We start from the raw sequence: 19,527 nt of genomic DNA on the forward strand, positions 1-19,527 counted from the left end.
CCCTATATACTTCATAACTGAACAAAATAATGATTAATAATGTGCAATGGGCATTATAGAGATTGTTTTAGCATTATTTCTAAGTTTAGTTAAAACAAACATGTGAATGACTGTATCACAATATTCATTTAGACTTTCATATTGTGTTACTGATTAGAATTGGGGCATGTTTAAAAAGTTACATTTTCTTTCAATCCCTATGTTTCCTTTTTCAAATTAATAATTATGAAGACTACTTGATTATGTAGCATCATACATAATGTTATATACAATATATTTTGTTATTTATAAAAAAAATCCCCTGTGTAATCATTACTTGCTATTTGCTACCTCATAAACTAGCTGACTCTTTCTAATCTCATGTATTTCAGAGGGCTGCAATTTGAGTATTTTTAGTCTTTTAAGCAGTATTCAAACAATATAGTTAACATAAATATCAGCCAGCAACATGGCTTTGTGTTTAAAAAACAAACTAAACCCCACAATGCCAAAAACACAGTAGAATTTAAAAAATAAAAATAAAGGACGCTGATTTCACTTTTTATAGGATCCCTGGAACTGATGTGAAATAACATTTATATTTATATTTCAGAATTCTGAACCTACAGATGCCAAACATGAATTATAAGTACATTTAATATTCCAAATAATGTTAATGAACTTGGAATTGCAAGAATTATTTGTCAAGAGAAACCAAGATGGCGGCATAGGTAAACACCGGAGTTTGCTGCCTCGAACAACCACTTAAAAAATACAACTAAAAGATGGAACGGACATCATCCTGAACCACAGGAAGGCTGGCTGAGTGGAAATTCTACAACTAGAAGGAAAGAGAAAAGCATACCGAGACTCAGAGGAGGCACAGTGCGGAAGTAAAATACTAAGGTACAGAGGTGCACGCGGAGCGGGCTGACGGCTGAGGGCGCGGTTGTCGTTTTAAATTGGGAGGGAGTCTCAGGCTCTGAGCTCCAGTTCCAGGAGAGTCTCTGGGGACCCAGACTCATACAGGAGAAGCGAGATTGTCTGGCATCGGTCAGAACTCGAGGGCAGCTTTCTCTCAGAGGGGCTAGCAGCGATTGCCAAGACAATGAGAAGTGGAGCCTCTGAGAGCAGCCATAACTGCTAGCCTTGCCCTGTTGATCTTGTGGGACCCGCCCCGCCCAAGCCCTGCAGGGAGGCTTTTGCTGGATAGCCTAAGGCAGAGGCTAGATTAGCACCTCCCTAGAGATCCAGGAGACAGTGTACCCAGAGGTCAGAGTGGGACCATCCAGTTTACAGCTCTATGGAACCATAAAGGACACACTGAGGGAGCAGACTCAGTGAGCACCAAATCCCCATTGAAGCAAGTCTTGCCCCAGAGGGGTGTATCCAGCACAGAAGTTCTCCCACTGCAGACACACCTGATTCTCACAGCCATTGGCCTGGAGGTCAATTCCTCCCAGTGATACCTACAACAATCAAGGCTTAACAACAACAAGACTGTGCACAAAGCCCACAAGGGGGTGCACCAAGAGTGTCCTCCTCAGGTAATTGGGGAGGCAAAACCACTGGGCCCTAGAGGACACTTATCACAGAAAACTACTTTATCAACACAGGGAAGCATAAAAAATGCGGAGACAAAGAAAAAGGACACAAATGACAGAAATGGTGGAAAGCAAACTACTGGATATAGAGTTGAAAACCACACTTTTAAGGTTTTTCAAGAATTTGCTAGAAACTGCCGATAAACTTAATGAGACCTACAAGAAATCTAATGAGACCCTCGAGGTTGTGATAAAGGACCAACTAGAAATTAAACATACACTGACTGAAATAAAGAATATTATACAGAATCCTAACAGCAGATTAGAGGATCACAAGAATCAAGTCAACGATTTGAAATATGAAGAAGCAAAAAACACCCAACCAGAAAAGCAAAATGGAAAAAGAATCCAAAAATACAAAGATAGTGTAAGGAGCCTCTGGGACAGCTTCAAGCATACCAACATCTGAATTATAGGGGTGTCAGAAGAAGAGAGAGAGAAAGATATTGAAAACCTATTTGAAGAAATAATGACAGAAAACTTCCCCTATCTGGTCAAAGAAATAGACTCACAAGTCCAGGAAGTGCAGAGAACCCCAAACAAAAGGAATCCAAAGAGGACCACACCAAGACACTGTTGTGCCCAGATTTCAAGATTCCCAAGAACCCACAGGGAGCCAGCGAGTCCGATGCAAAAGCAAAGAGTCCTTCATTTCGAACTAGTTCGGCTCCCCAACCACACTCACCGATGCAACGGGAGGCCCAGTGGCCGAGAGAGAAAACTCTGTGTGGAGAGAGGATTTATAGGGGGTTGGGGTAAGGGGAGGAGAAAGGACTGTGGGCCCTGCCGATTGGCCAGGCGCAAGTCGGTGTCTTGTTACACAGGATGTGGTCATATCTATGGCAACTTCCCTTGATTGTCATTGGTTAGTTTAAAGAAGTCCTGGGTGTGGCTAGCAGAGGCTTGGCTTCCGGGAAGAAGCCTTGCCGAGCACATGGCCAAAGTAAGATGGAGGGCATAGCCCTTACCCTGGGGCAAGGTGGAGGGCATAGCCCTTACCCTAGGGCAAGGTGGAGGGCATAGTCCTTGCCCTTTCAGACACATCATAATTAAAATGCCAAGAGCAAAAGACAAAGAGAGAATCTTAAAAGCAGCAAGAGAAAGAAAGTCAGTTCCCTACAAGGGAGTACCCATACGACTGTCAGCTGATTTCTCAACAGAAACTTTTCAAGCCAGAAGGGAGTGGTAAGAAATATTCAAAGTGATGAATGCCAAGAACCTACAACCAAGATTACTTTATCCAGCAAAGCTATCATTCAGAATTGAAGGTCAGATAAAGAGCTTCACAGATAAGGAAAAGCTAAAGGAGTTCATCACCACCAAACCAGTATTATATGAAATGCTGAAAGGTATCCTTTAAGAAGAGGAAGAAGAAAAAGGTAAAGATACAAATTATGAACAACAAATACACATCTATCAACAAGTGAATCTGAAAATCAAGTGAATAATCTGATGAACAGGATGAACTGGTGACTATAATAGAATCAGGGACATAGAAAGGAAGTGGACTGACTATTCTTGTGGGGGGAAGGGGTGAGGGGGATGAGGGAAGAGACTGGATAAAAATCATGAACCTGTGGATGAGGACAGTGGGTGGGGAGTGAGGGAGGAGGGTGGGGTGGGAACTGGGTGGAGGTTAGCTATGGGGGAAAAAAAGAGGAACAACTGTAATAATCTGAACAATAAAGATTTAATTAATCAAAAAATAATAATTATTTGTCTCTACTTCGTCTTGCCTTTTGCTATGTGCATTGTAATGTTAATGGGAATTTCGTAGAATGGGAACATAATGGAAGATATTATAATAGAAAGATATAAGTGTCTTTTTATAAGTTTTTGTTTTTCCATCTAGTTTGGACCAGAACATTCCTTCACTCTAATAGCATTGTGAAAGAAGTTTGGCTAACAAATGCCACCAAAAAAAAGTTCAATATTTGTACATTTTATCTTGAGAAAATATGAGCAAAAATGAGGAAGGAAAGATATGGTGGGATGATTCTAATACCAGTAACACATAATAAATTTATTGAATTGATTAAATAAGGATAAATTATATGTTAAATAAATGTTAAAGAAAATTATATTAATAAGCATCATACAGATCAAGACATTTATCTTCACAAGAATTTAGAAATTTGATGGAAAAGCAACCAAGATTATTTATTCTAATTCATAATTCATGCCTTCCTTTATAACATTGTAATATTTTACTATTATTAAATGTAATTGGCATACAAAGCTTTAGAATGAGCTATTTATTGGAAAGTAAAATGAGATGGGCTTTCTCCTATTGGTTTGGATATACTTTCATTAATCAAAATTGGTACTGTTGTATGTAATCATCTTTATATTAATGTAATCCAATTACTGTGAATAGAAAATTTGAATCAAGTAGTTTTTCAAGTCAATATGCACAAACATATTGAAACATATTTTGCATATATGATTGTTAAACTCCTACCCAAGGAATTATTAATACATCCTGAGCAGCTGCTATTTCTTTTTTGAGGGAAGTGTGAGAATATAATTTGACATGTTGCAAGGCACATGATCCAATTCAATAAGGTTGATTAATGAAAATGAGTCACTAATACCCAAATTAGTATATTATTAAAAGATATATGAATATGTATGTTGAATGCTAAATATATTTTCAAGATTCAAAGACTTAAAATATCCTGAAAGCTGTCAATAACAAAATCTTACAGTATTAAAAAATCACTTAAGAAAATATTTTGTAATTTTGACAATTTTATTTCCGCTAAGCTTTTCACTGTGATTTCAAAAATATGATGTTACAACATTATTCAAACACTATAAAAAAAGCACTAAAACAGTTGACTTTTATTATTTTAAATTGAATTTTTAAAACTTAAGAATACATAAAAATTTACCTGTTTTATTTCTAATGTTTATATATTTGATTTGAGGTTATGTTATTCTTTAATTATTAGTGAAATATTTTGTTATTTACAATTTTCTTTTCAAATTGAGTATTAGAAATATATAAGGCATGCATTATTTGTGATTTTAGGCATAACATGTGTACATCACCTGAATTTTTAAAAATGTGGAGCAATTCATTTAACTTAAAAATATCAAAGCATTTGCATTGTATAATTTTAAAAATATCTAGCTTTATTTTCAACTCATAATTATTTTATATACTTCAAATATTTTGATTCATGTACTCTTCAGTTGCCTATTACACTGAGTAACAAAATTACGACTTTCACTGAAAAATGTTAGTATATTAGCCATTTTAAATTTTTCTTTTGAAACCTTTTTTCTTAGTATTTTTCCTTTCACATGAAGAGTATATCTTAACTTCTGTTTTCTTTTGTCCCTGGTTACTGATTATTACTAAAGAAAATCACATATATTTGCTGACAGATTTCACTCTTAATTAGTTTCCTAATCTCAGGCACCCTTCACAGATTGTTCTGGTATCTAATGTCATGTAACAAACTGCCAAAGAACATGTTGTTGCTCCTAATATTAGCAGTCATCAGTCTAAATTTTGTACTTAGGATCTCAGACTTTTCTATCTCTGTATAGTTTGTTTTGTGTTTTATTTTCCTTTGCTTTTTGTGTTTGGGGTCTCTCCATGACAAATCTATGTATAGATATTTTTAATTATTATTTCTTAAAATTCTTTGTGAAATTTGATATTGTGATATTTATATATAAATTCTGCCTAACATATTTACTAATATCTCTTATAATTTGATTTTAACATTCATTTAGAGCTTTTTTATATCACACACTAGAGCAGTGATGGCGAACCTTTTGAGCTCGGCATGTCAGCATTTTGAAAAATCCTAACTTAACTCTGGTGCCATGTCACATATAGAAATTTTTTTGATATTTGCAACCAGTGTAAAACAAAGACTTATAATTTTGATATTTATTTTATATATTTAAATGACATTTAACAAAGATAAATCAACCAAAAAAATGAGTTCGCATGTCACCTCTGATACGTGTGTCATAGGTTCGCCATCACTGCACTAGAGGCTCCGTGCATAAAATTAGTGCACAGGTAGGGTCCCTAGGCCAGGCCGGTGATCAGGGCTAATCTGTGGGGTGACTGGCAGGGCAATCAGAGGGCCCCCCCTGGCACCCACCTTGGCTGGCCTGGCACTGCCTGCTTGTCAGCCCAACCTCCACTGCTGATGCCGGTCGCCTGCCTCTGCAGGGCAACCAGTGGGATGATTGGGGGTCCCCACTGGAACCCACCTTGGCTGGCCTGGGGTCTGCCAGCTGGGGGCAGCTCCTGCGTCAGCGGTTGCCAACAGGTGGTCCACTGACCACTGGTGGTTCGAGAGGTCCGAAAGGTTGACAACCGCTATCCTGCATTGAGTGTCTCCCCCTGGTGATTAGCACACGTCATAGTGACCTGTTGTTCTGCTGTTTGGTCAATTTGTATATTAGGCTTTTATTATATAGGATTATATCACACAATTCAAAAACTTTTATCTTCAATTATTTCAACTTCCATTTAGCCATGTTTGTCCAATATTTATTCATCATGCATTATTAATATTGAATATAACTTTTAATTGAACAAAATAATTCATTTTATTTACTTTTTTTAAAATATATTTTATTGATTTTTTACAGAGAGAAGGGAGAGAGATAGAGAGTTAGAAACATTGATGAGAGAGAAACATCGATCAGCTGCCTCCTGCACATGCCCCACTGGGGAAGTGCCCGCAACCCAGGTACATGCCCTTGACCAGAATCAAACCCGGGACCCCTCAGTCTGCAGGCCGACGCTCTATCCACTGAGCCAAACCGGTTTCGGCCATTTTATTTACTTTTACTAAAGTAGACTTTTTACATATTCGGAAACACCTTTTAAAAATCTGAGTCAATAGTTTTACTACTAAATTCTTTTATGCTAAATTTAAAATTAAATACACGCGGTAAGAAAATTGAAGAAGATACCATAGGCCAATGTTAAGGAGCTTTTTCTCTATAATTTATTCTAATATTTTAATGGTTTTAAATTTTACATTTAAGTTTTTAATCTATTTTGAGTTGTTTCTTGTGTGTGGTGAGAGAACAGAGTCTAATGTTATTCCTTTGCCTCTGGCCACTCAATTTTCCCAGTACCACTTACTAAAGAGTCTGTCCTTTCCCAATTGTGTATTCTAGGCACCCTTGTTGAAGATCAGTTGATATGCATGGGTTTATTTCTGGGATTTTAATTTTGTTTAATTGTTTAATATGTCTGTTGATTATGAAAGTTATTGAATTTAGTCAAATGTTTTTGCTGTATCTATTGAGATTCTTAATTCTATTAATGTAGTGTATAACATTATTTGATTTGCATATATTGAACCATTATTGTACCCCACGGATGACATGGTATATGATCCTTTTTATGTGCTTTGAATTAATTTTTCTAATATTTTGTTAACAATTTTCAATCTATGTTCATCAGGCATATAGCCTTGTAGTTTCATTTTCTTCTGGTATCTTAGTTTGGTTTTTATATCAGGGTGATGCTGCTTTCATAAAGTAAGTTCTGACATGTTCCTTTTTGTATTTTATAGAAGAGTATAAGAAGGATTGTTATTATATATATACTAGAGGCCCGGTGCACAAAAATTTGTGCACTTGGGGGCGAAGGGGGGGTCCCTCAGCCTGGCCTGTGCCCTCTCGCAATCTGGGACCCCTCAGGAGATAACGCCCTTCTGGCTTAGGCCTGCTCCTGGGTGGCAGAGGGCAGGCCCAATCCCTAGGTGCAGCCCCTGGTCGGGCTCAGAGCAGGGCCGATTGGGGAGTTGGGGTACCGCCCCTGTCATGCACAGAGCAGGGTGGATCAGGAGGTTGTGATGCCACCCTCAGTCACGCTCAGGGTAGGGCCGATTGGGGGGTTGGGGCACCGCCCCCTGTCACACTCAAGGCAGGGTCGATGAGGAGGTTGCGGCGCCACCCCCTGTCACGCACCGAGCAGGGCCAATCAGGGGGGTTGGGGATCTGTACCCTGTCATGCACAGAGCAGGGCCAATCAGGGGGTTGGGGAGCTCCCCCCTGTCACACACAGAGCAGGGCCCATCAGGGGGGTTGAGGCTCCATACCCTGTCACACACAGAGCAGGGCCGATCAGTGGGTTGAGGAGCTCCCCCCTGTCATGCACAGAGCAGGGCCAATAGGGGAGTTGGGGCACCGCCCCCTGTCACACTCAGGGCAGGGCCGATCAGGGGGTGGGGGCATCGCCCTCTATCACCCACAGAGCAGGGCTGATCAGGGGGTAGGGGCGCCGCCACTCACACTCAGGGCAGGGCCAATGGAGAGGTTATGGCTCTACCCCATCACACACAGAGCAGGGCCCGTGGGGGGGTTGGGGGGGTTGGGGTGCCGCACCCTGTCACACACAGAGCCGCAGGGTGATCAGGGGGTTTGGGTGCTGCCCTCTGTCACGGTGATCCCGGTGCCGGGAGTCCTCTCGGCTCTGCTGATCCCTGTGCTGGGAGGCATATTACCCTTTTACTATATAGGGTAGAGGCCTGGTGTATGGGTGGGGGCTGGCTGGTTTGCCCTGAAGGGTGTCCTGGATCAGGGTGGGGGTCCCCACTGGGGTGCCTGGCCAGCTTGGGCGAGGGGATGATGGCTGTTTGCAGCTGGTCACACACCCTTCAGGGTGGGGGTCCCCACTGGGGTGCCTGGCCAGCCTGGGTGAGGGGATGATGGCTGTTTGCAGCTGGTCACACACCCTTCAGGGTGGGGGTCCCCACTGGGGTGCCTGGGCAGTCTGGGTGAGGGGCTGAAGGCTGTTTTCAGGCTGGCGGGTGGCTGAAGCTCCCAACTGCTCCTTTTTTTCTTTTTCTTTTTTATTCTGGGCCAGCTTTAGCTCTGAGGCTTGGCTCCAGCTCTTAGGCCTCACTGCTGAATGCAGGTATCTGGTTTGTTTGGATTCTACAATCGAAACACAGTATCAACTCCAACTCTGAGATCCCAGCTGAAAGCTGGTTTCTAGGGTTTTGTTTAGCTTCTATATTTGTTACAATGTTTCAAACTGCAAGCTCAGAGGCTAGCAAGGCTGGCGGGGAACACTGGAGTCCTCCGTCACTGAAGCAAGCAAGCCTCATGCTAGTTTCCAGCTGCCTGGCTGCCGGCCGCCATCTTGTCTGGCAGTTAATTTGCATATCGCCCTGATTAACCAATGGGAAGGGTAGCGGTCGTATGCTAATTACCATGTTTCTCTTTTATTAGATAGGACTAGAGGCATGAAAATTTATGCCCTTGGGGGGCGGGGGGACGGGGCGGAGGTGTGAGTCCCTCAGCCTGGCCTGCACCCTTTCACAATCTAGAATCCCTTGGGTAGGGTCCCTAGGCCTGGCCTGAGATCAGGGCCTATCAGGGCTTTCCTTCCCCCAGCTGCTGGCAGCTGGCCCTTCCCCTGCCTCTGTCACTGCTTGCCATCTGTGCAGAGCTGCTCCCCTCCTCCCCTGCCACCAGTTGCCTCCCTCTGCAGGCAACAGGTGTGGCCTGTGATCACTTGGCTGGCCTGGGCCTTCCTCTGCGGGGCGGTCGCTGGCCGGCCCCACACACCCACCACAGCATTGCTGGCCAGTGACCTGTGCCTCCCTCTGTGGGGTGATCAATGGCAGGGCCCTCAGATCGATCACCCCGCAGAGGGAGGCCCTGCCCACTCGCTGCAGCCCCATCAGCCGGGTAGCCTGGGCCTCCCTCTTTATTTTTTTCTTTTCTTTTTAAGTAAGAGTAATGTTTACTGAGTGATACAGAACTGGGTACTATGAAGGGTTTACCAGGGTGGACATGCACCGCACCCCTGCCCCTGCCACCCCCAATACCCAAAGACTACAGTATTTAGAATTTACATGCAACGACCATAACTGCTGAATATCTGTTCATAACAAACAAACTATAGCATATTTATACTGTATCATATCGAGTGATTATAGAAATCCATTTATATATTGCTTTGTATAAAATCTTTTTTTTGTAAAAAATATTTTTAAAAAAGAAAGTATAAAAAACATGTGCAGTTGAAAGCCCTGCCAGGACAGCCAGTCTGTAAACATTCAGTGACTATGTGCTTTGGAAGGGCGCCGTACCTCGTGCCCACAGCAACTCCAGCAGGGCCGGTGCGGGTGCGCCCCGGCTGCCACTCCGGGCAGGACTGAGCTGGACCATGGTGGGTGGGTACAGCAGGGCCTGGCACTGTGCCCTTCTCCAGCCTTGCATCAGGGTCAGGGTCAGGGTCAGGGTCAGGGTCAGGGCTGGGGACAGGCAGATTGCAGTTTCACTCTGAGTTCAACCTCAGCCTAATTTTGGTTGCAACTCATGGCTTTTCCTGGCTGCTTGGAGGTCCTTTGGGTGGGTGCCCTGGCGGAGAGGCTGAGGAAGTGCCCACAGCTGCCTGGTTGGACATCTCTCCGGCCCAGAGCCTCTGTCCTGCTTCCTGCAAGCCTGGCCTCAGGCAGAACAGCCCCCCTCAGGACTAGTTTGGTCTCAGCACTTGGTCCTGGGTTTCACCAACCTGGGTTTCTTCCCCTGGTGTGGCTGATCTGTGTTCCGCAAAAAAGCCCGGCCGATGCTGGCTGTGCTGAGCCTCACTGAAGAGTTTTTCATGCAGCAAAGAAGAGCCCTCTGCGACCCTCCTCCTCCCACTTCTCCTCATCTCCTCTGCCTCATCTTCCTCCTCCCAGCCCATGGTCACTTCTTCTCCAGCTGCTCCAACAGTGGGTTGGCTTCCGAGTCGGGGTCTTAACACTGTCAGTCCTGACGATGCAGGTGGGGCGATGCCGGTTGAGCATCAGGATGAGCTGCTGCCACTCCTGCTTCAGCTCCTCCACCTGGATCTTCAGCTCCGCATTCATGAGCTCCAGCCACTCAGATTCCCGCTGCAGACACTCCGTCCCGTCTGCTCCTTCTTCTTGTTCTGGCAGCGGGCTGCCACCACTTTGTTCTTTTCCCAGAGCCGTTTCCTCCGCTCCTCTTCCTCGTCTAGCTCACTTTTCACAGGTTGAGGCCTTTTGCCCAGTTTCACCTCCAGGAAGTGCAAAGGGGCGATCATGGTCCCAACTTTGTGGATGTCAGTGTATTTCAGCTCCTCTGCAGTCAGGACCCAGCTGAAGAGTCCAATCAGGGGGCCGAGCGCTGGCAGAGAGCCCACAGTCATGGAAGGGCCCGGGATCTGTCCAGGCATCATAGCAGGAGGAATGGCAACCCAGCCCTGCAGAAGCCACTGCAGAGGCTGGGACCCCAGGGTCTGGGCCAGGCTGCAGGCACCATGCCTGCTCAGGAGCCGCAGTGGCAGCAGCCCCACCCTGCAGCCTCCACTACTGCCAGCGCCTCCAGTTGCAGCCACCCGGGCATCCCTCTGGCAGGCTGTGGCAGGCAACCTAGGTCTCCCTCTTTGAGACGATGGATCCCGGGGCTCTGCCTGCCTGCCTCATCGCTCCTAACCACTCGCCTGCCTACCTGATCACCCCTAACTGCTGTCCTGCCTGCCTGATCACCCCTAACTGCTTGCTGGGGGGACCGTGTTGGTTCTGGCCACTGGTCATTCAGGTTGTCTGCCATTTTGGTGGCTGGGCTTTTATTATATAGGATATTTTTTAATGTTTAGTAGAATTGACTTGTAAAGCCATCTGATCCAGGCCTTTTCTTTTTTGGGAGGTGTTCGATTACCAATTCAATTTCCTTACCTGTTATTGGTCTGTCCTGGCCTTCTATTTCTTCTTGAATCAGTATTGGTAGATTGACTGTTTCTAGGAATTTAGCTATGTATTCTAGATTGTCCAATTTGTGTATAATTTTTATAATAGCTTTTTTATATATTTTTTAAATTTTCCATGGAATTATTTGTAATATCTTTCTTTTTATTTATGATTTATTTTTATTTTTTTAGTTTTCTCTTTGTTTATCTTAAGTAGTTAAGGGTTTATCAATTTTGTTTATATGTTTAAATGACCAATTTTTTTATAATGCACCTTGGTCTAGGTTTCATTTGATTTATTGATTTATCATTAATCTGGTCTATTTCCTTCTCCTGAGTTATGAAGTAATTGGTCATTTTTTAAAATAAGTTTTCCACCTCTTTTTCTTTCTCGTTTTATTTGACACTCCCATTATGAATATATTGGTGCATTTGATGGTTACCCATAATTTCTGTAGACTTTCTTCACCCTTTTTCATTTTTTTATCTTTTTCTTCCTCAGACTAGATAATTTCAGATAACCTGTCTTTGAATTTGCTGATTTTTCTTCTTTATCAAGTCTGCTTTTGAAGCTCTCTATTGATTTTTTCAGATCAGTTATTGCATTAAGCTGTAGAATTTCTATTCGTTCTTTTTGTTGAATTCCTCATTTTATCCATGTATTGTTTTTCTGGTTATGTTTACATGTCTAAATTTGTTCTCTTGTACCTCACTGAGTTCCTTTAATATGATAATTTTGAATTATTTCCAAGGAAGTCCACTTATCTCCATTTCTTTAGGATCAGTTACTAGATGTTAGTTTTGTTCCTTTGCTGGTTTATTTCCCTGATTCTTCATGATCCTTTTAATCTTGCATCAATGTCTGCTCATTTAAGAAGGAGTTAGCTCTTTTGATTTTTAAATTGGCTTCAGCAGGCTAAGTCTTTCATCAGCTTGGCTAGAGAGTCTGGGCAGGCTTGTTTCTTGAGCCTGCTGGCAGGGAAGCTAATGCTAAGGTCTGGAGGCAAGAGGGCTTTGTGTTGAGTTTCATGGCCCACTGCTGAAGTTGTTATTAGAGTTTCTAATTATAGTTCTTACTTAGAGTAATGGGTTATCTAAAATTTTCCTTTGGAAATTTATTAAAGGTTATATTTAAATACAGCCTAATAAAGATTTAGATACAAAGATTGCAGGGACTTTAATTGTATAGATATTTTGTTTTCCATAAATCAGTATATATTTTCTATGATTCTATAAAATTTTCAAATTTACTTACAAAATATCTCTTGATTTAAAAAGAAAAGCATGGATATAAACATTACATCTATTTAAAGATATATTCCAATGAATCTAAGAAAAAAATATGTCAATTTATTAAAAAAAAATCTGCCCTTTAAGTTTGCTGGCTTACATACTAAGTTTAAACAAAATGCAATTCTACATGTTGCATTGCTATGATAATTTAATTATAATTAAATAATTAAATATAATAAGAAATGTATATTTTTAAAATTCATACAACTTTAAATGGTTCTTAAAGAAAAAAATTAAAAACAAATTTCAAGCTAAGTGATTTATTTTCACATGAATTATTACATTTCAGATATTCAGAGGTGATAATTATCTCTTATTATTGTGTTATAGCATACTAGAGGCCCAGTGCATGAATTCATACACAGGTGGGGTCCAGCCACCCCACCCCAATGGGGGCCAGTCAGGTCGAGCCTGTGGGGAGGAGGGGACTTGGGAGATTTGCCAGTGGGCCCAGCCCTCAATCAGGGGTGGGTGGGAGGGGGATGGTGGGCAATCGGGGGTGGGGCCGGCCAGGGGAAGGAGCCGAAAGTGGTTGTGGCTACAGTATGCTTCATAATGACCTGTCATTCCAGTTGTTCCAGTCATTCCGTTGTTCTGGTTGTTTGGCTTTTATATAGATAGATTGTTGATTGATTTCATGGGTTTTTATGTACTAATTATTTGCTTTAATATTTGGTTGGAAACACTAAGTAATAATAAAGTGATCCTAATGAAATAAATAAAATAAAGTGATCTTATATGAAATGTAGTTATTTTATAATTGAAAGAAAATTTTAGTATGACAATGTGATTAAAAACAGATAGAAATTAAAAATTGTAGCAGTTAGTTCTTTTAACAGTGAAGAGGTCATTCTTGGAGAGCAAATAAAAAGGCACGGCAGGAGATAACTACAAAGACATAATATCTTGAAATCAGATTGATGTAAGTAACTCTTGATCACCCACAGGCACCCCAATTATCTAGAATTATTATATCAATTAAGCACCTGTCTGTACAGTTGAGTGTTATTATGCTTGATTTGATAAGATGGGAAAGTCCCAATTAAGAGAATGCCCTAATTAAACATGGTTTGTGTAGAAGTCTGATTACTCCAAAAATATCATTTTTGTGTACTACTTCTATATAATTTTGATCCATTACTTATCATATTTTCAGTTATGTGATATTTTATTATAGATATTTTGTAACAGTAAAGAAAAAATAACACTTGCAGAAATAGTCCATGTATAGCTAATCCATTTCTATTACTACTGAACTACAGCAGTTTTTATAAGATTACATTTTCTGATCATTTTTGTTTTATTCGTTTTTTTTTACTTTTCATACACTTTAATACATTTATATTTTAAATTTCTTAAAAATCATAGATAGCCATTATATCTGTGTAACTTCTGTGAAGTTGATGCAAGTTTGTTCACTTAGTACAGATTGCAGTCCTGTCATATTTTACAAGTTAATTAAAACTGGTTAGATAAATTGGTTAAAATTGAGATTTTCAAATGGAAATCAAAAGGGTTTTAATTATTTGGAAGAAGAGCATGCATTGTTAACTGAGAGAGATGTGTCATTAGAACAGAATGAAATTGTGTAAGGACTTGTTTCCAAGCAAGCCTCTGACCCCTATCGTATCAACAGAAATTTAAACTTAAATTTATATTGCATAACACATTTCATCAAAATATGCCAGCTTAAAATACCAACAATTGACTGTTCTGCCTTGGCTGCTGCCAGGGCACCTGTGGAAAAGTTTGTGGGGAATGGAAGGAAAACAAACAAACAAAAAAACAGTCTCTGAAGTTTACCTTTGACTGCACCTACCCTGCAGATTTTGAGCAATTTCCTCAGGAGAAGATCAAAATGAATGGGAAAACTGTGACTCTCAATGAAAAGTTTCAACAATTTAAAGGAGCAAGAGCAAGATTACTGTTATTTCTGAATTGCCTTTTAGTGAAAAGTATTTAAAATACCTCACCAAAAAATACTTGAAAAAGAATAATCTACGTGATTGGTTGCATGTAGTTGCTAAGAGCAAAGATTTGAATTGTGTTACATCTAGATTAACCAAAATAAAGAAGAGGAGAGAGATGGAAGGTTATCTGGAAAATTTTGAATGAGTTTCTGAATGAAATTTAGGAATCCCCAAAAACAACCCACCCCCCCGAAAAACCCACCAGTTATTACTTATTGTCTTATATAGTTTCTGTGGGTTGGAAATTTTAGTATTGGTTACTGGGAGGTTCTAGATGGAGTTTTCCATGAGACTACAGTAGATATCAGCCGGGCTGCAGTTTTCTTAAGGCATATATGCATCTGGGGAATTAATTTCCACAGAAGTCGCACAAGAGTAACATGACCTACTTGGGAAGCTGGTGTTGTCAGTTTGCTGGAAGCCTTGTTTCTTCTTTATGAGGCTAATTGGGTGTCATCTCATCATGAAAGCTAGCAATCACTAGAGCAAGAGATTCAAACAAACTGGAAGTTTCTATGTTTTAATGACCTCGCCTCCTATTACATTGATCACATAGAGACAGCCATCCTAGACAGTAGACAAGACTGCACTGTGGCGTCCCTAGGTAAGGAGATCATTATTTTAACCACATTGGAGGCTGGCTATCTCAATAGCTTAATGATACCAGCCCAAGTTCTTCTGCTGAATTTTCAAGGTTCAATTTCCAATTCTGTCATTGATTGTGTGACTTTCAACAACATACCCTGATTTTTAAATCTTTTAAATAACTATTATGAAGTAAATGATATTGTATTTTTATGAGGTTTAATGAGCTGATATTTGAAAAGTGTTTTAAAAAGAGCCTGGAATACAGTAAGTTTTCTATATATGTTTGTTATTTTTGAGTTTACAGTAATATAAAAAGTAAATAATTTTATGTCATTTTCTAGAGGTAAAAGCATAAAGCTTGCCTGAACATCTCACTGCCGTAGACCAATTCCAGCATGTCATAATTTTAAGAGTTTCATCAAAAGGTTGATGAAACTTGGGGACTCAACAGGGTTGAGTCACAGATGTAGTCATCTGTTGGGAATGGCTAAAGGCGTTTCCCCAAACCTGAATAGGAAACAGATTGTGGCTACCAGACAGTTAAAGGGCATCTTAATTTACATGTTATTGCCTCCTACTGGCCAAACACCTGAACAGCCGTGGGCTATTCCCCAAACTGACAATGCCTCTGTACCCTTTGAAACCTTACCCTTTGAAGTGTATTATCTCCACCTTGCCTTAGGACAAATTGTGTTAATAAAAGCAAGGGTCCTAGACCAGGAGGGACTCTTCAGTTCCTTTAGCTGAAGGTCCTCTGACCCCCAATGCCTTTCAAAATTATATCTCTTCTCCGGACTCTTAATTAGTTTCTGGATTTCTATGTCATCTATGCACAGCCTTTTCCAGATTCCTGAACCCTTCCTGATGCTGGAACATAAACCCCGGCATCAATGGAGGCCCAAAGTGGGACTTTCTGAACCCTAGAGCGACAACAATGTCTCACATTCATATACTATTGTTCATTACATAATTTTTGCTTGACTATTTTAAAAAAAGCTATGAAATAGATTGTCTGCCATAAATAAGAGAAAAATGATGTAATAAATAGATACATTTTTATAGATGGAGAAACAAAACATAAAATATTATCCCTCACTTACCAACCTTGTATATTTAGCAAAACAAAAACAAGAAATCTTAAAAACTATATTTAGAAAAGCAAATATGTTAGAATAGTATAGTTTTCACTACCATTTGCATTGTCAATCTTGGAGTTTCAACATACATTATATATCATGAAAGATATTTATTAATCAAAATATTCAAAGAGGTCTGAGCATGATCAAAAATATAAAAGCAACAATTAACGAAACAAACCAAAATCAACACAAAAGTGTGTGGTTAAGACTAACACTCAGTTTTGAATTTCAAGTGAGGAGAGAGGGAATGGCAGAGTTTGAAATAATTTCTTGTTCATGCCTGAGATCATTTCCTGACAAAATGAAAATATGCTATAAACTGAAAATACTCTCTATAGTTTATGCTAAATGTAGATGCCTGCCAAGAATGACAATGTTAAATAAAATACGTCTTGAAATAGAACCCACTGCCACCGCTTTCCTTTGCTATTAATCTTAATTCACTGGTGAATTGGCTTAGCAAGAATCATATATTTTCATAACTATCCTTAGTAATTGGAAGAAATTAGAAAAAATACAAGCCAATATAAAAGTATAACTCATAAAAATGTATGGGAGTATTTAAAACAGAAACACTGAATGAGAGTAAAATTTACATCCATTTGCATTCATAAGTTAGTACCACCAATGACTCCAGTAAAATTGAATTCCTTGTTCCAACCATAATCAGCTATATTTTACATCAACAAATTTTGTATCTCAACATCTATCACAGAATGAGGGAACACATTTTTCTGAATTATACTCATCCTCTGTAAATCATACAATTTATAGGTAAAATCACTGCAAATGTTTTTTTAATGATTGAGAACAAAAGTGACAACAATAATAACACTTGTGTGAACACATACAATCAACCAACATGTGCTTTCTCTTGGTGTATAGAATGGTCTATGCTTAAGACTTAACAACGCAACATAAGAAGTGTTTTAATTAAGTACCATATTTTCCCAAAGACACATTATAGCCACTCACATCAATTTGCCTTTTTTCTACTTCGTCCAACTCTACCCCTGAACCACCATTCTTAAATATGCATCTATGCTTTGAGTTATTGAAAGCTTGTGTTTTGTAATATGTAAAACTTTATCAGCATAGGTCTTCATTCATAGAGGTGAGTCAACAAGAACTTATAGAATGAATCAATGTTGGGCTCCATAAAAGAATGACTCCATTAACACTGCCATCTTAAATCATTAAAAAGTATAGTGCATGCCATAACCGGTTTGGCTCAGTGGACAGAGCATCGGCCTGCGAACTGAAAAGTCCCAGGTTCGATTCTGGTCAAGGGTATGTATCTTGGTTGCCGGCACATCCCCAGTAGGGGGTGTGCAGGAGGCAGCTGATTGATGTTTCTCTCTCATTGATGTTTCTAACTCTCTCTCTCTCTCTCCCTTCCTCTCTGTAAAAAAATCAATAAAAATATATTTAAAAAAAAGTATAGTGCAGTACCTGCACTTGATGAGTAAACTGGTGCATATGAAGTTTAATGTATTCATTTAACAGTGCTTTATCTTATAAAAATATTTTATTTTAATAGAAAAAATGCCATGCACTACTGGCTATAAAAATTTATTTATTTTTCCTGTCAGTCATCTAACTGATTTTCATTTAAATAAATCACAAAATATTAAAATAAAAATAATATGGAATAAAAGTAATTAAAAATAGAAATAATTACTTAATATAGAATGCTCTTTTTTTCAAAAAGTATTTACAGTCCTGGCCATTATGGCTCAGTTAGTTGAGTGTCGTCCCATGCACCAGGAGGTCACTGGTTCGATATACGGTCAGGGCACATGCCCAGGTGCGGGCTCAATCCCCAGTATGGGGTGTGCTGGAGGTAGCTGCTCAATGCTTCTTTCTCATACAAGTCTCTCTCTCTCTCTCTCTCTCTCTATCTATCTATCTATCTCTATCTTTATCTCTCTTTCTCTCTCTCCTTTCTGTCTCTAAAATCAATAAAAACATATTTTAATATATTTTTATTGATTTCAGAGAGGAAGGGAAAGGGTGAGAGAGAGAAAAACATCAATGATGAGGATGGAGCCTGCAACCCTGGCATGTGCCCTGACCAGGAATCGAACTGTGAACTTCTGGTCAATGCTCAACCACTGAGCCATGCCAGCCAGGCAAAAACATATTAAAAAAAAAAAAAAGTATTCGCAAAAATACTAGTATGTTGATAAGAGGCAACAGTTAACATTATATTAAACTAGTGGGCAAGTACACGAAATATGTTCACGGGGGTGAGGGTGTCCCTCAGCCCAGCCTGCACCCTCTCCAATCTGGGACCCCTTGGAGGATGTCCGACCGCTGATACCTAAGGGGGGTGTGCTGAGGGGGTTGTCCCTTAACTCGGCCTGCACCCTGTCCAATCTGGGACCCCTAAAAGAATGTCCCTGTGGGATTGGGCCTAAACTGGCAGTCAGACATCCCTCTCACAATCCAGGACTGCTGGCTCCTAACCACTCGCATGCCTGCCTGCCTGATTGCCCCTAACCACTTCCCTGCCAGCCTGATAGACGCCTAACTGCTTCCCTGCTGTTCCAATTGCCCCCAACTGCCCTCCACTGCTCGCCTGGGCACCCCTAACTGCCCTTCTTTGCCAGCCTGATCGCCCCCAACTGCCCTCCCCTGCAGGCCTGATAGCCCCCAACTTCCATCCCTTTCAGGCCTGGTCCCTCCCAACTGCCCTCTCCTGCTGGCCTGATAGCCCACAACTGCCCTCCCCTGCAGGCCATCTTGTGTGGCCATCTTTGACCACATGGGGGTGGCCATCTTGTGTGTTGGAGTGATGGTCAATTTGCATATTACTATTTTATTAGCTAGGATGTGCTCAATGATAACTGAAATAAAGTATTAGAATATATAGCTGCCTTCTGTATTATAAGAAATGTCATAGAGCATCAATTTGCCGGGAGCCGGTCCATCTTGCTGTTTCAAGGGACCTGGCATATATGGCATACTGTTCTTAATATGTTTGCTCACCTTCTTGGCACTATGTGTTTTAACCAAGGTCACCTCTCTGAGAAAGGTTGTTTCCCCAGGTAGGGATTTTCCCTTGAAGTTAGGGAGGGAATAAAACCCCTTAACTAAGTACCAGGTGGGTAATTAATCACTTTAACTACGAACAATCATGCTTAAGCTACATAATCTTTACTCCCTGGAATGGAGATAAGAAACACCCTAACCTTTGGAATAGAGATTGGAATCAACTGGTATAAATACAGATGTAACAAGACAACAGGACACAT

General features: G+C 40.5%; 1 pseudogene; it reads right to left on the reverse strand.

Annotated features, from left to right (window-relative positions):
* Positions 1 to 10,274: 10,274 nt before the first annotated feature.
* LOC118649500 lies at positions 10,275 to 10,797 on the reverse strand (annotated as a pseudogene).
* Positions 10,798 to 19,527: the final 8,730 nt, after the last annotated feature.

This window comes from Myotis myotis, unplaced genomic scaffold, assembly GCF_014108235.1.
Source record: "Myotis myotis isolate mMyoMyo1 unplaced genomic scaffold, mMyoMyo1.p scaffold_m19_p_3, whole genome shotgun sequence".
NCBI classification, from domain to species: Eukaryota; Metazoa; Chordata; class Mammalia; order Chiroptera; family Vespertilionidae; genus Myotis; species Myotis myotis.